Below are 20,035 nucleotides of genomic sequence, written 5' to 3'. Positions count from 1 at the left end.
TTTGCCCTGCAGGAAAAATCCTCCCAGGAAGCTTTTCAGTGGCACTGAGGTAAACGTTTATTGCTTGCTAATTACTGCAGATCAAACTGCTCTTAAAGGGACAGTTACAGTGGCCAGTTCGAAAGCTGACAAGGACTAAATGCTGAATGTGCACAACTGCAGCCAGGGATGCTCTGATAATTGAGATGCGCTGCACTTGGTGGGAGAGGGGAGAACGCTTGAGGCTAGATAATGATGCAACTAAGTTCCCAGGGCATGAAATATATAGGCTTAGCCTATCCTCAAACCAATTAGTAAATAAATGCAATGAGACATATTCACCATTCTTCTTTAATGTTGTCAGAATGAGGAATTAAAGAGGCAAAACTATGGCCAGAAAAAGAAACGCAGTTCATAGCTGAGTTAGTATCTCTTTTCTCAGCATATTATCTTGGAAAAGGGGCTTTTAAACCCATGTTTGCCCAGAGATTGAAACTCTGAGGGTGGGCAGCTGCAGGACAGAATCAGCAAACCCCTCCTGTGACTGCCATTCTCCCATGCTAATGTCCACACCCCCCAGTCATTTCCCCTGTCAGATTGGCTAACTTGAGAATTTTGAGCCTGGCAGTGAAAAGGAAACATAAAGTCAGTGCAAAGTGAGGGTGAGGTTTGGTGGCATTTGCAGGTGAGAATCTGCAGATAGAGGAAGAATTAGGCATTATCTTCCTCCTGTTTATTTTGTCCTGCAAGTATCCCCACCCCACCCCGCTTCACATTAGTCTTAGGAGTGAAACACCAGATTCCCCTCGTCACATCTAGTTCCACATCAAATATTATGCTTTCTGTTGTTTATGAATCTTGATGAACCAGCAGGTATAGCATAAGCAACCTACTACATGTACTCTCATGAGACAGTGTGCCAGTGGTGTCATAGGCAGATGCCTTGATTCAAATCATAGGAGTCCTACTTTTAGTTCTCCTCCCACTTAACAATTTTTGGTCATTCTACAAGGAAAACATAAATGGAAATATTTTATTGTATGAAAGCAGGTGAGATCAAGCTAGCATGGAATTGGATTGAGCAGGTGAGATCAAGCTACCACTGAACTGAACTAGATTGAAAACTGGTTTAGAACAAGGAGCCATCTTACAACACAATTCCAGAAACAGAGAGAAAGAATCGGCAGCACACACTGCAACAGATTTCCAAGGAACACGGAGATCACTCATTGCATTGCCAAGTCCTTCTTGAAATTTTTAGGATTTTGTTATGTTCTCCGAGAAAGGAGAAAATCTAAAAAGAAGAAACAAAAGAGGAGCAAAGTGAGCCAATTGTTTCATTTAGCAGAACATATTTAACATTTTCAGCAAGTTTGTCACAACACAGTGTTTGGCAGAGGACATTTTTGCTGTAAACAACCAAGCGACACATCCGGCTTCACCTGGTTACAGCATAACCTACAAAATAAGCTTCTGTAAGATGAAAAATTGTCTTTCCTTACATTGTATCTTATATACCAAAATCTTGAACCTCCTCACAGATTCTGCAGATTAAAATCAACAACCTGACAGCTGCACTCTATAGCCACTTCCCTAGGAGTAAGTCCAATTCAATTCAGTGGAACTTACTCCTCAGCAGACATATATGGGGGTACATTGCAAAAAGGCAGAAAAGGTGTATATCTTAAAATAGCGACTGCACACCTAAATAAGGTCACCAAAGGTTCAGGCAGAAAGGAATATAAACATAACCTGCAATTATAGTTTACCAGAGATAATCTATAGCAGGGATGTCCAACTGGTCGACCACGATCGACAGGTTGATCCCCGGGTGATAGTGGTAGATTGTGGTCGATTGCAGAGTCACTTTCTTCCATGGGGGAAAAAAGGGCATCTGGCCCTGCCCCGCTCTCTTCCCTTAATTTGCGCACGACCGCAAAAATGGAAGATGGAGTTATCACTGCCGAGTTTTCTACTCAGTAAGCGATTTATGTCGCCCCCCCCAAGAAGCGGCTTGCCCCCCCCCAAAAAAGCCCAACAAGTTTGGGGTCTCCCCCCAAATGGGTAGATGGGTAGGGGTTTTTTATCCGTGAGTAGATCATAGTCTCTTGGGAGTTGGATGTCCCCGATCTAAAGTACAGATTATGGTTATAGTCACAAATATATGCTAATGATGTCAACAAATGAATTTGTACGATTAGTACCGGAAGTTGAACAAAATGCAGTCCCAATGTATTACATTATTCCACCAAGAGGAAGGTCTAATTACCTGTTTCTAACATACATCTTAGTGATGAGCATCCTTTATATGAAACACCTAATTTGTAAAGGGAGATCTCTTTACAGCAAGGGATACCAAATGATTTTCACATGCGGTTCCCATTTAAACAGTTGCTTTAACTTCATGTCGCAATGTGGCATGAAAAGGACTATGGAATGCCTTATCATCAAACAAGGCAAGAAGGATGAACCACAGAATTATTTTATGGATTGCGCTGGATGGATTTATTGAATTGTCAACATGAGATAACGTCTGATATTAATTGCAGGAGAGATATTTGGACGCTTTAAAGATGCGGAATGAATAGCAAATGAAATGCCCCTTTACTTCCTTGCTGCTATGCATCCCCATAACACACATCCCCATCGCTTTGTGTGCAGAGGGTTCCCACATTAGAAGTATCCACATCTCACCATGAAGAAGGGCAGAAGGGGAAGATACAAGGACCACTTCAGATGCGGAAAGTGAATTGCAGGGGGCAAGTGCTCCTCCTTCCCCTCCCACCAAGTCTCTGAATATCCAAAAACGGGTTTCCCTTTTGCAGGTCTGAAACTTGGGCCTGTTGCTGTTCTCCTGCTTTATTTTCAACTCAAAATGGTTTGCCATTTTACTGCAGCACGGGATAAAACAGGGGGTGCTTCCTCTGACAGCAGTGCAAATATGAATATAAAAAGCTGCCTTATACCACCAGGTCATTGGTTCATTTGGTCAAGTACTATCTCCTTGGAGGGCCTCCGACAGGTTTTTCCAAGGACAACCCAGTGTGGCCTATTCCCCCACTTTCCCTTTGTCCCTTTTAACTGCAATGTCAGGGATTGAATCAGGGCCCTCTTGCATGCAAAAGTTATGCATCATCACTGAGCTACGGCCCCTCCTGTCTAAATGCTAGAAACAAAGTGAGGACTGTAACTGGACCAGCACTAAATATACTGCATGTGCACAGAGCAAATGATATGTGACTCCACTACAAAATTGTCTTCTTATTTGGCGATCACTCGTAGCTGAGTAAGATTGTCTTCCATAAACACAGTTTTAACAATGAGCCTGTAAGTGACTGTGGAGGCCAATTCTGGATCCACACGTCCTTCCACAGTGGAGTTGAACACGGTATGGATTTGCCAAGCATGCCTTCCTCTTAGCACATTTCTCCCTTGCGTTCTGAGTTCGAGTGTCTTCAAAGTCCATGACACCTTTGGTAAAGACTGTTCTCCAACTGGAGCCAGTGTTTCCCAGTTGTCGGTGTTTATACTACATTTTTTTAGATTTGCCTTGACAGTCTTTAAACCTCTTTTGTTGACCACCAGCGTTACGCTTTCCATTTTTAAGTTCGGAACAGAGTAGTTGCTTTGGAAGATAGTCATCGGGCATCCACACAACATGACCAGTCCAACAAAGTTGATGTTGAAGAATCATTGCTTCAACACTGGTGATCTTTGCTTCATCCAGTATACTTATGTTAGTTCGCCTGTCTTCCCAAGTAATGTGTAAGATTTTTGGGAAACACCGTTGATGGAATCTTTCGAGAAGTTGGAGATGGCATTTGTAAGTGGCTATGTTTCACAAGCATACGGTAAGGTTGGTAGTACAATAGCTTTGTAGACAAGCATTTTGGTTTCCCTGGGAATGTCTCGGTTTGTAATCCCTGATTTGCTCATGAAAACCTTACCAAAACAGGACCAGCTGCTCACCTTCCTAGAATCTCTGTCTTCACAGAAGATGGCTACTCCCATTGTAAGAAGTAGTGCCAAGAATGAATACCTTTTGCACATCCACAAAATGTGATTCTCTTGATTTTTTTTTAAGTGCATATAGCGACATAGGAAGCAACTGTACTATACCAAGTCAGACCTCTCTTCCTTCCACCTCTGGGTTGTCAACCCTAACTGGTACCCACCATCCAGAGTTTGAGATAAGAATCTTCCCTAGCCTTGCCTAGAGAGGCCAAGGACTGATCACAGTACAGTATCTTTTGCATGCAAAAGCATGATTTCTAATACTGAACCACATCCCCTTTCCCCTAGTCATTAGTTTTTTTAAAAAATTAAATTTATACCCCACCTGTCTTCTAAGGGGCTAGAGGAGATGTATAAGCTTCTTTTACCATTTTATCCACATAACAACCATGATCAGGCTAAGTGATTGGCCCACGGTGGGCTTCATGACTGAGTAGAATTTGAACCCTGGTCACTATACCAAGTAGCAATACACACTCTCAAGTGTTAGAACCATCCTTGCAGAAGGACCATTTTGCTGACATTTCTGCAAATGAAGCCTAGATCTTTCAAGAAGGTGGATCCTTAAGAAGAGATGGAATTTCCAGGTGAACTGGTTATGGCAGAATAGCTTAGCCGAGGAGGAAAAAACAGTTGTCTATTTTTCATTATCTGTGTGGTATATTATCTATGTGGTAAGACTGTTTTGCCAGTGGCAGAGTACAGTGGTACCTTGGCTTAAGAACAGTTTAGTTTATGAATAACTTGGATTAAGAACGCTGCAAACCCGGAAGTAGGTGTTTTGGTTTGTGAACTTTGCCTTGGAAGCAGAACATGTTCCGCTTCCTGTTGAGTGTGTTCCATTTGTCCCCCGCTACTATGGGAAAGCATGCCTTGGTTTAAGAACACTTTGGTTTAAGAATGGACTTCCAGAACGGATTAAGTTCGCAAACCAAGGTACCACTGTATTCCCCAAACCACTTTCATTTAGCTCTTACTTAACCTCATTGCTGATAACTTGTTCCAGAATAATAATAATTATTATTATTTAAAGGGAATTTGAGAATTCAGGTTTGTTGAGAATGGATCCAGCCAAAACATTAGTCGGTAGAGCGTGAGACTCTCCTTGAGCTCCTTGAAGATGGGATACAAATGCAATAATGCATACATACCTACATCCCAGGTAAGCATGCAAGGGACTGCAACTGTACCTAGGAATATTCCTCATTGAGTTTAGAAAGATTCCTCTTCCCCCCAGCCCAAGTAAACATGTACAGGACCAGCCTTAATATCAGCTTGGGGAGGAGAATTTGCACAACAGGACCTTGAGCACTCAACAAATTGCTGGCTCAGGCACTCACTTTGGAGAAGATTGTGTGGGTGCAACATGTGCTCCTTATTATTAAGTTTCATTTTATTCTGAGCACTGGAGAATAGACCTTGTGGTTTTCTCCCAAGTACAGTCCTTTTCTTCCAGGCTAGGTTTTAATCAAATGGGAAAGCAGCAAGAAGGAAACAGGGCATCAGCAGCAGGCTAAGCTTTCAATACTCCAGCAATTTGAACCATGGCTACAGCTGGGCTAGCTTTTGTCGCTTGAAATTATATGCAACAATATACCTCTGCTCACTTTACTAGCACTTTCCATCCCTTCTGCATAAGAGGGGGACAGTGATTGAGCAGCACTCAACACCCAAGCAGCCATAAAAATGTATTGTTATTGTTGTTCTTTATGCTGAACGCGTGTTGGGAATGTTGACTGACTGATTAGAGATGGATTGCTGGTTTCAGCGAGGCTGAGCACAACTGCATTAGCCATGGGAGATAAGCATAATGATCTGCAGAGCTGCCTCAGACCTTTAACTCTGAACTGCAAGCAGAAATTCCGATTGGAATTTGACATTATCTTTGTTCAATAAAGCTTAATTACATATCCAAGAACGCACTCACAGCGCCTTCCATTCACCGGAGATATACAGAAAATGCCTCTCGTGAGCATGGAGGGCTGAGGAAGAAAAAACCCAGCTAGGTGCCATGATGAACCAGGCAAATGTACCACCTGAAGTGAATTGAATTTCACACCTACGCTGTTTGTTGGCAAAACCCTCCCAACTGCTTAAACAGAAGCAAGATGTGTGTGCCATTTGTCCTTGGTTTGAAAGCTCAGGCAAATGCAATGCATTTTATACAACTCTGGGCTGGTTAACACTAGGACCTTCCTGTTAAGGAAATATTTTGGTGCCACTTCATAAATAACCTCCCTCCCTTCCTCTGCATCAGGGATGAGGAAACTGGTGGTCTCCAGAAGTTGCGCTTCAAACTCCCATCGTGCCTGACCATGGGCTATGCTGGCTGGAGCAGATAGGAGTCCAACAGCACCTCGAAGGCCACAGGTTCTCCCTTTCTGTTCTACATGGTTCCCCATCTACTGAAACTTGGTATACTTTAATAAAGATTATATCTTCTACTGGGACGCAGGTGGCGCTGTGAGTTAAACCACAGAGCCTAGGGCTTGCCGATCAGAAGGTCGGTGGTTTGAATCCCCGCAATGGGGTGAGCTCCCATTGCTCAGTCCCTGCTCCTGCCAACCTAGCAGTTCGAAAGCACATCAAAGTGCAAGTAGATAAATAGGTACCACTCCAGCGGGAAGGTAAACGGCGGGACCCAGAAGGTGTATGCCGGCTCCCTCGGCCAATAAAGTGAATGGCCACGAATGGACCTAATGGTCAGGGGTACCTTTACCTTTACCTTATATCTTCTACTAAGGAGATAAGAGCAGCCATATGGGAAGACATATTTTTTTAAAAAAAATCCTTGTTCTAGAATTTTGGAGGCTCCTTAAAGGAACCCAGAGCAGGCATCTTTAAGACAAGAGACTGGAATATAGGAAGCTGTCTTGCACCAAACTACATTATTGCTCCTTCAAGTTCCGTACCACCTACATTGATCTGGAGAGGCTTTCTAGGTTTCTAAACAGGGGTCTTTTCCAGCCTAACCTGGAATTGCAAACTGACTTTTTGTATGCAAATTGGGAATTTTCTCATGCTACCCACTTCCTAGGTACTCCATATGTGAGAAGGACTGCTGCTGGGATAGATGGCCAGCCTCTTCACTCTCTAGAATGGGTCCTACGCTTTATCGTTATACAATAACCCTGTGAGGTAGGTCAGGGAGAGAGATCGTGACTGGCGCAAGATCACCAGCGTGCCTCATGGTGAGTAAGGATTAGAATCCATGTCTGCCCATGCAACATCACACCAGCCCTCAAGAGAATGGCTCTCTTTGCCCTCTTTCACAGGATTATTATTTGGGGATTTGAACCTGAGACATCTCTACCATCAAAATCAAGAATCATATATTGGGGCCAACATGCTTCTCTTGTTCCCTGTTCAGGGAAGTTTTTAATGTGTGACATTTTAATGTATTCTTAATCTTTGTTGGAAGCCACCCAGAGTGGCTGGGGAAACCCAGCGAGATGGGCGGGGTACAAATAATAAATTATTATTATTATTATTATTAACATCATTATTTTCAGTTTTGTTGATGGACTCCTCAAAATAATGAGATTTGAAAATGATAAATGTGAAAGTGATTTTATAACTTTTTTTTTACTTTCAGGCCTACTACCTATATGTTTTTTCTGTGAGGTCTCAAAACCTGTTAAGAAAGAAAGAAAGAAAGAAAGAAAGAAAGAAACCCTAAGAATGTTGCTTTCTAGCAAGAACCAATAGGCCATGAGTAGGTGTCTAGGCTAAGGCAGAAGGAAAGTAGAGACATATGACTTGTCATTGTTAACAGTGTGTTCTGAATTATCATGATTACTACAAAAAATATTGCTCAGCGACATGGTTCAAAGAAACGGGAGATTTCCTCTAGCGATGGCATTGTTCAACAATGTATTGCGAAATGAATGTTGACACAGTCTCCGCTTTATTTTCAATACTTCTGCCGTTCTGTTGACATCAGCAAGGTTTCTGGGAGAGAAACCGACAACAGAATTTGACCCTAACAAAACAACTCCACTTGGAAGGCACACACTCCTGCTCCGATGCCTCCCATTTAAAATAACAACGTATCAAATATCTGAATGGATAAATTTGTGTGCCAGTTTCTCCTCTTTTCCAGCAGAAGGTATTTAGTGCCACCACCAGCTACAACCTATTTCCCTAATTAAAATGGGTGTTTTAGTTAGCGCCTATGAAGCGCTCTGCAGTGTGTGCATGCTGCCAAACCACGGTTCATATATTAGCTAATGTACTTTGCTCAACGACAATCATAGTAATAATGTTCTGAATTCTTATTACCTCCATATGTACTTACTATGGACAATTGCTCATACCAAAAGGTGAGCTGCGTCTTACTCATCAACATCACAAGTTAGATGACCTGCAATGTCATCACTTCAGAATGCAGGCTGGGGAACGTAACACAGTGTGTGATTTAAGTGCTTTTTGTAAACCAGGGTAACGTTAGCCTTAACTTTCCCTACAGCGGGAATTAAAAATAGTGTTTTATGTAGACCTTTTAATAAGCAAAATGCTTTGGCATCTATCGCATTTTCAAAACCTTACTATTTGGTCGAGAGAGTGAGAGACTGCAAATGGGTGCTCTACACCAGTGTTTTTCAACCTTTTTTGGGCAAAGGCACACTTGTTTCATGAAAAAAATCACGAGGCACACCACCATTAGAAAATGTTTAATATTTTTTTCTTTAATGGCAAACAAAAACGTTGCGGACCGTTCTCTGCTCAGAGACCTCCTGTCCGTTCTCATCCGATCCCATCCCCACCCAGGACGGATGGAAAATAGGGTGGACACAGTCCGGCGCCCGCCTAGTGGGCGAAAATTTGACTTTTTTTAAAAAAAAAAAAATCTTTCGAATTTTTTAATTTTTTCCACGGCACACCAGGCAACATCTCGCGGCACACTAGTGTGCCGTGGAACAGTGGCTGAAAAACACTGCTCTACACTACCCCCAGTAGAAGGTGGATGGGTGGGTGGGTTTCAATTAAGGGAATCCTTTCTTGTTAAGATGATGCATACAAGGAACAAGGGTCTATTTGGATCTGTGACATGCCTGAATATGCATTCTCAGCAGGGCAAGAGAGCAAAAAGTACACTTTCAGCATAGGTACCCACCAGCCACCATTGAACACTTCAAGAGAAATGAGTCGTTTGGTTTAACTTGCTTTTATTAGTGTGCTTCTTTGTTACAGTCTTTTGCTTGAACTCCAATACAGTGGTATCTCGGGTTACATACGCTTCAGGTTACATACGCTTCACGTTACAGACTCCACTAACCCAGAAACAGTGCTTCAGGTTAAGAACTTTGCTTCAGAATGAGAACAGAAATTGTGCTCCGGAGGTGCAGCAACAGCGGGAGACCCCATTAGCTAAAGTGGTGCTTCAGGATAAGAACAGTTTCAGGTTAAGTACAGACCTCCGGAACGAATTAAGTACTTAACCCGAGGTACCACTGTATATCTAGGTGGAATTTGGTACACAAGATCAGGGCACAATTCTGTTTTCCATGTCTGAACATCAACCCAAATCCCATCTATGTCTGATTTAAAGAAGAAGGGGTCAGGGGCACAATAATTATATTATAATGATATACCAAGGGACACGGGTGGCGCTGTGGGTTAAACCACAGAGCCTAGGACTTGCCAATCAGAAGGTCAGCTGTTCGAATCCTCGCAACGGGGTGAGCTCCCGTTGCTCGGTCCCTGCTCCTGCCAACCTAGCAGTTTGAAAGCACACCCAAAAGTGCAAGTAGATAAATAGGTACCGCTCCAGCAGGAAGGTAAACGGCGTTTCTGTGCGCTGCTCTAGTTCACCAGAAGCAGCTTAGTCATGCTGGCAACATGACCCGGAAGCTGTACGCCGGCTCCCTCGGCCAATAAAGCCAGATGAGCACCGCAACTCCATAGTCGGCCACGACTGGACCTAATGGTCAGGGGTCCCTTTACCCTTTACCTTTTTTAATGATATAGCATGAAGAATAGCATGCACATTCAGGACCCAATTCTATGCTTCAAGTTTGAACCCTACTTTGATGGCTTCACATACTTTTAAGGGAGTCAGGAAAGCTTTGACAACATACTGGCCAGATTTAAATGTAACAAAACAAACCATTCGCCATTATGAGCATGAGTTCATACATTCTTTCCTCTCCTTCTCCCGTGCATGTGAGAATAAGTCTAGAAGCTGGTTTGTGGCAAACCATCACTTCTTGTTCAAACAAAAGGAGAAACCACGGTTTGCCACAAAGCCAGGAATGGGAACTTCTAACCTATTCTGTTCACGTGCAGGAAAAGTGGAGGAAAAGGTGCATGAGATCAAGGCTACTCATGCTCATAAAACAAACTATGGTTTGCCATTGCATTTATAGCCGCTATAAAGGAAAATCTCCTTGGGTTTTGAGAAATAAAACTTGGTAAGTATGTGCATCTGTTTTCTGAGATAAAAGATAAAAAACACGTTGGGTGATATCCAACTAAGTCATGTTCAGAGGAGACCTATTCTGACTATGACTAACTCTTGATATCACTCACTGTAATGTCAACAACTTGGATGATGGACTCAAGGGCATCCTGATCAAATTTGCAGATGACACCAAACTGGGAGGGGTGGCTAACACCACAGAGGACAGGATCACACTTCAAAACGACCTTGACAGATTAGAGAACTGGGCCAAAACAAACAAGATGAATTATAACAGGGAGAAATGTAAAAGTATTACACTTGGGCAAAAAACATGAGAGGCACAAATACAAGATGGGTGACACCTGGCTTGAGAGCAGTACATGTGAAAAGGATCCAGGAGTCTTGGTTGACCACAAACTTGACATGAGCCAACAGTGTGACGCGGCAGCTAAAAAAGCTAATGCAATTCTGGGCTGCATCAATAGGAGTATAGCATCTAGAGCAAGGGAAGTAATAGTGCCACTGTATTCTGCTCTGGTCAGACCTCACCTGGAGTACTGTGTCCAGTTCTGGGCACCACAGTTCAAGAAGGACACTGACAAACTGGAATGTGTCCAGAGGAGGGCAACCAAAATGGTCAAAGGCCTGGAAACGATGCCTTATGAGGAACAGCTAAGGGAGCTGGGCATGTTTAGCCTGGAGAAGAGGAGGTTAAGGGGTGATATGATAGCCATGTTCAAATATATAAAAGGATGTCACATAGAGGAGGGAGAAAGGTTGTTTTCTGCTGCTCCAGAGAAGCGGACACGGAGCAATGGATCCAAACTACAAGAAAGAGGATTCCACCTAAACATTAGGAAGAACTTCCTGACAGTAAGAGCTGTTCGACAGTGGAATTTGCTGCCAAGGAGTGTGGTGGAGTCTCCTTCTTTGGAGGTCTTTAAGCAGAGGCTTGACAACCATATGTCAGGAGTGCTCTGATGGTGTTTCCTGCTTGGCAGGGGGTTGGACTTGATGGCCCTTGTGGTCTCTTCCAACTCTATGATTCTATAATGTGGTATCTGAAGCAAAGCTTCTTAAACATTCCAATTTCATATTTTTGTATTAGGTTTGGTGCAAGTCAGATGATTTCTTCCCCCAGGTTTTGCTTCCAGTCCTAGCGTAATAACCCTTAATTATGAAATTAGATGTGAGGAGACATCCTGAAGAGCCTTAAAATACTGTCAGTCTTAATTCTTACATGGGATTACAACCACAACAAAGCAAAATCCTCCCAAGTTAAGCATAAACAACTACAGTCACTTGAAGCTGTTTCAACCACCGTATTTCTATAAACCACTTGTGGTAAAGAATAGATAGGAAACAGGAAACACAATGTGGTTTAGAAAGAAGTATTTAAAAGCATCACCACAACTCACACAGGAAATAATGAGGGAAAATTGAAAGTATGTTGGCTTAAAGGCAGGGGTGAGAAACCTCAAGACCACGGGCCAAATCAGCTCTTCCAAATGTCTTCTGGCTCCTTGGAAATTTAAGTATTCCCATTAATTTGGCATCACTATGTCATCTGTCAGTTTCTAACCTATCTCCATGGGCCAAGTTCCTCAAGGGTGGGGTTTCAAAGTGATCTGGGAGGCTTGACTTAAGGGGGAGAGTTACAATGGTAAAAAGCAGGGAGTCAAACTATTTTTAAAACTTGATTCAATTCTGGCTCAGGTTCATCAGCATTTCTAAACTCTGTGATTCTGTCCTGTGCAATTGTTTGGCACCAGTTTTCTTTCTCTCTCTCTCTACACTACAGTGTGGTGTAGTGGTTAAGAGCAGTAGTCTCGTAATCTGGGGAACCGGGTTCGTGTCTCCGCTCCTCCACATGCAGCTGCTGGGTGACCTTGGGCCAGTCACACTTCTTTGAAGTCTCTCAGCCCCACTCACCTCACAGAGTGTTTGTTGTGGGGGAGGAAGGGAAAGGAGAATGCTAGCCGCTTTGAGACTCCTTAAAGGGAGTGAAAGGCGGGATATCAAATCCAAACTCCTCCTCCTCCTCCTCTTCTTCTTCTCTCTCACACACACTATATAATTGCAGTGTGACTCTTACAACATGACTACAGGGATATTTAATGCAGGAAAATGGTTGCTTTCTTCCCTAAACACATGCATGCATACCAGATCTTTATGAAGTTCACTCTCCAAACATACTTTTTACATTGACTTCCATCCCAGAAAAATATATACATATTATTTTTAGCTTACTTCGGGCATCTTTTATTTGTTGGCTTCTGTTATGCTATTATAGTTCCAATCACCCTACCTATTCTCAGAAACATACAGAAAAGCAGTTAAAACGGGGGGGCGGAGCTTTACCTAAGACAACTGGAGACAAAGACAGAAGCTTTAAAAACTATACATTGTTGGGCGCATAACACTGTTATGTGAGGGCTTACGGGATTGGAATGCTTACACAGAAAAAAGGACCCACTTCTCTGAATGCTTTCTCATGATCCTGTATTTACTGTGCCTCACAGAACTACAATTCCCAGCACCCTTAAACTACAGCTCCCAGGATTCTTTTTTAGAGAAGGGACGTGTTTTAAATGTAGAGTGTGCCCCCCCGCCTCTTTCCCTATTATTAGTCAAAAGAAATAAATATGGTGTGTAAACAGCCTTACTGTTTGTCCTCATACACCAGGTCAAAGCATATGCAAGATACAGGAGAACAACAATCCCCAAACTCTTATTTTTCCTCCTCCTCCAGTTTGGCCTGCCTGCCTAATGTTAAAGAGAGAAAGGCCCTATTCACCCCCCTCAAAAGGATCCTTTGAACTATTGGTGAAGCACTTATTTTGAACTGGTTACTAGGTTTTGTTCTGGGGGGCTCGGCTCCAAGCTCAGGTTCAAAGCAACTCAACGAATTCCGCACCAGCTAAATGAAAAGGAGCAGGGAAGAGACAACCATCTGAACTGCTGTGCTTGATTTGACCTCCACAGTTGGCAGAATGACTACAGAGAAAGAGAACCAAGTGTTGCCAAGAGACCCCTGAAAATTCAAGGTTGGCCCTGCTGCTGGAACGAATTCCACTCGGTGCCACTATTTTTTAGTCAGTGGCCAATTCACGTATTCTTTAGTTCCAGGGCCTGTAGAGGCACATCCCACTTACCAGGGCTGGCCCAAGACATTTTGGTACCTGAGGCAAACCACAAAATGGCACCCTTCCCACTTCAGGGGAAAAGGGGTGAATGAAGATCTACAATGGCTTATCAATTCCTTGGCAGCCTGATCTGCTACACCTGTGGATCTTGCTGCTGGAGGCAAGGAGCTCACCTTGCCTCAGGCGGGGGAGCAGCCCTGCCATTCACACTGCTGACCCCCACTGGGGATGCATAGGGTCTTTTGAATATGATCTGGCAGAGACCTGTAAGGGTTACGAGTGTTGCATTGGAAGAAGGGAATCAGAAGTGCAGGTTGCTTCTGTTTCTAGAAGCTCCACAACTGGGAAATGTGTGAACTGGCTTTAAGCCTCGAGGGCATTTTGAAACAAAGCTCTCCAGAGAGAAAACTGCTGCTGGAAATAAACAAGCACAAGACAGGCTCCTGTTCTTGGCTATCCAGAGCAAAGGAATAGAAGCTTCTTTTTTTGACCATTACTTTGTGTGTGTTTGGGTGGGACAGAGCGTGCATATAAGGAAGCACTGATATGCATAAGTCATCATTCTTGCATGTGAATCCATGTGTGCAAAGAAGAAAACATGAAACCGTCGAAACTGAGCACAGATTTGCATGGTTGTTATTTTCTGTTAGCCTTGCTGGGCACTTTAAAACTGTCAACGAGGTTTCCTTATCTAAAATAGTTTCCCTAACCCTGGCTTAAAGGCACCATATCATTAAATCAAAAGCAGTAACCAAAACAACTCTAAAGAGTGTGGAATTTCCTGCATTCCTTTGTGTTAAGAGTCTCTGTATCAGTTGTTGGAATCTATGGTTCTCTTTCAAACGAAATACTTTTTAAAGAAAGAAAGAAGGAAAAAAAGATCAGTTTGAAAAACCCACAGAGTGCCCTTCCAGAGTTAGAACACATGTGTAAAATTCAAGCTTGCAGAAATGTATCTTGCCCCGATTCAAGTTTGCTTTTGAGCATCAATGACATTTTGAACATAGCTCATTGCACTGAACACAGAGTTTTGGCACCATCACAAAAGCTACTTTGGGGGAAGTGCTCCTTTATCCTTCTCTCTCTCACTGTAGGCAAACACTTCTGTGCATTCTCTTCAAGGCCTGGCTTTCATTCTCCCTGAATTAGGTTACTTGAACAGCACATTTGCAAAAGCATGCTTTTATTTAAAGGCACTGTGGAAAGTTTTTTTTACAAAGACTTTAATACATGGTCAGGAATTAAAACACCACAATTCCAAGTTGTTGTTGTTTTTAAATGTACCCTAAATTACAACACAGCTACTATAAATGTATCCTTGGCACGGCCATGGTTTAAAATTATGTTAATCTACTCTTGAAACATGTTTCCAAAAGTACAGCTCAAATAACTGTGTCAACATTAGAAAGAAAGCCTGAGGCACTGGCACCGATATAGCCTCTTCCCCTACTCCTTCCATTTTTCTGCAGGATAGGCTCACATCACATTTTTAATGAATAATGCTTTACTTGGTTTTGCTCTCTGTGTGTGGTTGTCTTCACTCTCACCCATTCCATTTTAGGTGACTCCTTGTTCAGGATTATAAATATCCTCATAGACTCCACAGGTCTGTGCATGAAATTCTGGGTCTCCCTCAGTTCTGCTTGTAGGTGGGATAGGATCTCTTGTCAATTCTGCTGCAGGGAACAGCACTGTGGCTGCAGCTCCTGCCTCTGTCTGTCACCCTCTATCAGGGTGGATGGGAGGAGCAGACAGCTATATTACTGTCATGCCAGCTACACTTCAGGAGACAAGAGGATGAGTGAGACCCCTTCCAGCTGGCCTGTTGTCACCATTTGTTCTTAGCTTTGAGGGGGTTTTTTGTCCTGATGAAAAAGGCAAGATATAAATGACTATCATACGATCCAGTCGATTATGGATATGGGACCCAGAGCCCACAGGGCTCAACAGAGACTGCTTTATCCCAAGTCAGACAGTAGGTCCACCTAGATCAGGCTTCCTCAACCTCAGCCCTCCAGATGTTTTTGGCCTACAACTCCCATGATCCCTAGCTAGCAGGGATGATGGGAATTATACTCTCAAAACATCTGGTGGGCCGAGGTTGAGGAAGCCTGACCTAGATCAGCCACTCTCCAGAGGTTCATACATATTTCCCGGCCCAATCAAGAGACATTAGGGACCAGAAGCCTTCTCCCACCCCATCTTCTCTCTCTCCCCCTCCCAGCACTGTGAGCGCCTGTGCAAAAAAAGGTGATGCAAGGAATGGGAGGCCTACACACCCATCCCACATCAAAATCTAGAGCCCTGCAGGTTATACATCCTCTGGAACATGAGCGACTTGCATGGTGCATGGCAGGAGGGCTGAATGAGGGTGTATAAAGGGCTCAAGGATATCTAATTTCCCATAATGCCCCTTTGCGCTGCTTGTGTGCATGCCCTGATGAGCTTTTGGGACTCATTTGGGGGTAACGCAGTGGTGTGTTTGACTTTGGCACTAGTAGCAGTCTGCCTTCACCCGCTCCATCCTTTGCATTTCCCTCTGCTTGAATGTGAGAGGGCTGCTGAACGGCCACATCAACTTGTTGGGCAGTGAGGGCGAAAACAAAAGGGTCGTGAATGCCCAAGTGTTTGTGTCGGATCATAGGCATCTAAGTTTAATGAAGGGGTGGGAAACCCTGGGCCCAGAAGGACATTCCCACCCCACCCCAAACCATGCCTACTTGCCCCATACCTGACATGTGTAGGGCAGGTAAAAACATGGCTCCAAAAAAGGGTTGGGAGCTCAAAGTCAGCTCCTAATTGCTCCTTTACAAGTGGGGCTCACTGGCAGCCCTGATCAGCTGAGTGGCGGTGACAGCGAGCCCCAATCTGATCAACTGCACCGGGCATGCCTTCAAAGGGGCTTGCCTGGATTTAAGCCATGCCTGCAAACAGGCATTCTTCCTTTGCCAGCAGCCTGGCAGTCTATGGAGGGAAAATGTCTACTTGCAGGTATGACTTGAATGCAAGCCACACTTGCAGACTGACTTCCAAAGGGCTTGCTGTGAGAGTACTGATTGGCAAAGGAACCACATTGGTGTGTCTGAGAGCAAATGACATAGGTGGCTTAAGCATCACTTCCTGTTTTGCTGCAGGATGGTAGAGCTTAGATGTTTTTTAAACAGGACAGGAAGATGTCTCTTTGGTAGGGATAATTTCCAGGACTAGTGAAAACAGCAAGTGAAACGTCATCTATGTAATTGGTTCTCTTCATGTGCCACGTATCTTTGTTGGAGCTGTGCATTAATGCATAAACAATATGAGATATCAGATATCAATTGATTAAATCTCAGTTGGGACATATTTATCCTTAAGGAAATCAGCCCTGAGTGCTCACTGGAAGGACAGTTCCTGAAGCTGAGGCTCCAATACTTTGGCCATCTCATGAGAAGAGAAGACTCCCTGGAAAAGACCCTGATGGTGGGATAGATGGAGGGCACAAGGAGAAGGGGACGGCAGAGGATGAGATGGTTGGATAGTGTTCTCGAAGCTACCAGCATGAGTTTGACCAAAGTGCGGAAAGCAGTGGAGGACAGGAGTGCCTGGCATGCTCTGGTCCATGGGGTCACGAAGAGTCGGACACGACTAAATGACTAAACACCACCACCACCATAGGTCAGGGGCAGTTTGAGGCTGCCCTTTATTGTTATCATCTGGGCACACCTGTGCACATGCACCATACTGCAAACAGTAGATTTGAAGCAGGGCAAGTTGCTCAGTTTTAATGTGATCTACTATACACTTATATGGATGGGAACAGGGTAGCCTGATGGCCATTTTCGGATGCAGCATGTTCTCGGGGTTGCTGTCTCTTTTGCGTTTTCTCCCATTTTCTTGCCTCTTGGTTTGGAAGGCAAGGATTAAAAAAAAAAACAAATAACAAAACTCAGCTTTAAAATTCTTCTGTTATGATGAGAAATTACATAGAACACACCGAAGACGCTCATTCACAAGCAGGTGGCTTACTACATGTAAATGCACTAATTGCACAATACCTGAAACAGATTTGTGAGATGCTGAGGAGGCAGTTTAAGACATTTTGATGCTTCAAGCAAAACAACCAAGTGAGAGGCCTCACATGGTGGCCAAAATAAATGAATGAAAGGTTACCCTTTCATGGGTGCTGCCTGGGGTGGATCACCTCACATTGCCTAATAGTAAGATCAATCTAGAGATAGCACAGAACATTTAAAAATGAGGCAACAGCATTCTAGAATAGCTGGGAAACACATCCAATAATGTTAACCTTACTTCCAGGAATGTGTGTGTGTATGGGGACTGGCTGCACTTACTCAGCGATGAATGAAATATCTCTGCACATATTCAAAGGGTGCCTCACCTTATTATTCACATATTCAAGGGCATGTGAACTGCCACTGAATAGAACTCATTTCTGCGCAGAGACGTGTATGATTGCACTGAAAAACCAGGTTGGTTTCTGCTGTCACTTCAGCACTGTGATGGGAAAAGATTTAACAAGGAAGGTTCTCCCTTCTTGGCAATTCTCGAAGTTGCAGCCTGTGGAGGTTTGGGGACCAGTAACCAACATGTCAAATGGAACCTCTGCATGTCACAATGATGGTTTAAATAGAATATGGATTCCACAACACACATCATTTCGATAAAGAGCTGAGGCTTGAAAGAACTCCTGTTAATTCCAATGGTCCTGACTGCCAAACAAGTACCACAGCATTAAAAGAGCAATCCAATTACAGTGGTACCTCAGGTTACAGACACTTCAGGTTATGCGTTTTCGGGTTGCGCACCGTGCTGAACCTGGAAGTTCTGGAACGGGTTACTTCCGGGTTTCGGTACTTGCACATGCGTAGAAGTGTTAAATTACGCTTTGCGAATGCGTAGAAGTGCCAAATTGCAACCTGCGCATGCGCAGATGTGGCGCTGCGGGTTGCGAATGTGCCTCCTGTACGGATCACGTTTGCAATCCAAGGTTCCACTGTAGTCTATAAAGCAGCCTGCTCAAGTTTCATTGAGGGCTATGGTCTTCTCTGGGATTACCTGAGAGTAGTCACTTGTGGGACTGCTCTGAAGAAAAATGGAGTCCAAGCGCAACAAAAAGTGACACACCCACACCCACGTTTTTCAGTGAGGAAGTGGGAAAAGAAAGTCATAATTTACTCTCAGCGAATTCAATGGATGCTCCTTTTCAAATGCAGGCACATAACAAAAACTGCATAAATTTAAGTCTTACAAACATCCATAATTCTGGGCTGGTTCTTATACAGACCAAAAAGTTTAACCTGCAGCAGAAGTGATAAAATTACATGTGCCAATCCTCTGCTCTCCTCCCATCTAAGAGGTGCTGAAGGGAAGTAAGCAAACACTCAAAACTTATTAAGCCTGCAACCATTTTCTCTTTTATTACAGTATGGTCAGATAACCATCTGGTGATCCCAGCCAAGAATATGACAGAGGCTCCAATTTACAAACTACTTACTCTTGCAGCCATCTCCTTGAAATCTCTCAGAGATGAATCTAGATTCAGTGCCCAAGGCAGCAACTCCTAGATGCTCTTGCTTGGAAGGAATTTTTTTTATTGAAATTAACTGTACTGAGTAGACATGTTTGGGATTTGCACTGAAGGGCTGGGATCCTGACCTGAGTTTCAACTCTTCACTAAAACCAGTTAAAGCTAGGGCATCAGCCTGCATGGGCAACTAACTTAGCAAACGGTGGAGGGGGGGGGGGAATTCTTGTTCCACACATAAGCGTGTAGCAAGGCCAGGAAGAAACACCTTCTTTCTGCAAGACTCTAGGCAGCAGGATCCTTAGCAGGGCTGCAACCCTAACCCCACATATCTGGGAGGAAGTCCCATTAACTCCACAAAACCTACTTCCCAGTAGACCGTGGTTAGCACTGCACTGTGTCACTAAACTTGAAAGAACTCCCAAGAAAATACGTGCAGCCTCTCAGCCTGGATGTGAACCACCAGAAATAACGATTCACACGTCTTGCCCCCTTCCCGCACCTCTCTTCTACCCCAACACTTACATTGCAGGCGGAAAAGCCAACAGGTGAAGCCTCACTCGCCTCCGCCACTGCATAGCCACGCAGGGAACAGCTGCAAAGCGTTGACTTTTGACTTGCCCCATCTTTTTAAAGAAAGAAAAAACTTAAGGAAGCTTCAGCAGACCGCAAAAGTAGGAGGGGGGGCGCCTAGCATTTCTCACCTCTCTTCCCCTTCCTCCTGCCCACACCCCCGCGGGCCCCCCGCACATACCCTTGCTCTGCAGCTGCCACGACGCCTCGCCCCGCCTGAGCCCACCAGAGCAGCCACGGCGAAGAAGAAGGCGCCAGCTGGTGTCCAGCAGCCCCCGCGAAGGAGAACAGCAGCAGCAGCAGAGCGGCCCCCTCCTCCCCCTCGTGCTTGGGCTTCAGCACGCGGCAGCGCAGCGTATCCCTCCGCCGGGAGGACCCACAATGCCAATAGGCGGC

At 44.1% G+C, this 20,035-nt stretch overlaps 1 long non-coding RNA gene across 1 annotated transcript; it reads right to left on the bottom strand.

The window, feature by feature from the left end:
- Window positions 1-316: 316 nt before the first annotated feature.
- Window positions 317-19,964, bottom strand: LOC310845105. The gene is made up of 2 exons (XR_014564460.1): window positions 19,821-19,964; window positions 317-1,273 (listed from the first exon to the last, which is right to left on the bottom strand). It is a non-coding gene; the product is annotated as an uncharacterized lncRNA (long non-coding RNA).
- Window positions 19,965-20,035: the final 71 nt, after the last annotated feature.

Source organism: Podarcis gaigeae (genome assembly GCF_964106915.1).
Source record: "Podarcis gaigeae genome assembly, chromosome: 5".
Lineage (NCBI taxonomy): Eukaryota > Metazoa > Chordata > Lepidosauria > Squamata > Lacertidae > Podarcis > Podarcis gaigeae.
The sequence above is the reverse complement of the archived record's forward strand: the minus strand, read 5'-3'. Positions and strand labels throughout refer to the sequence as shown.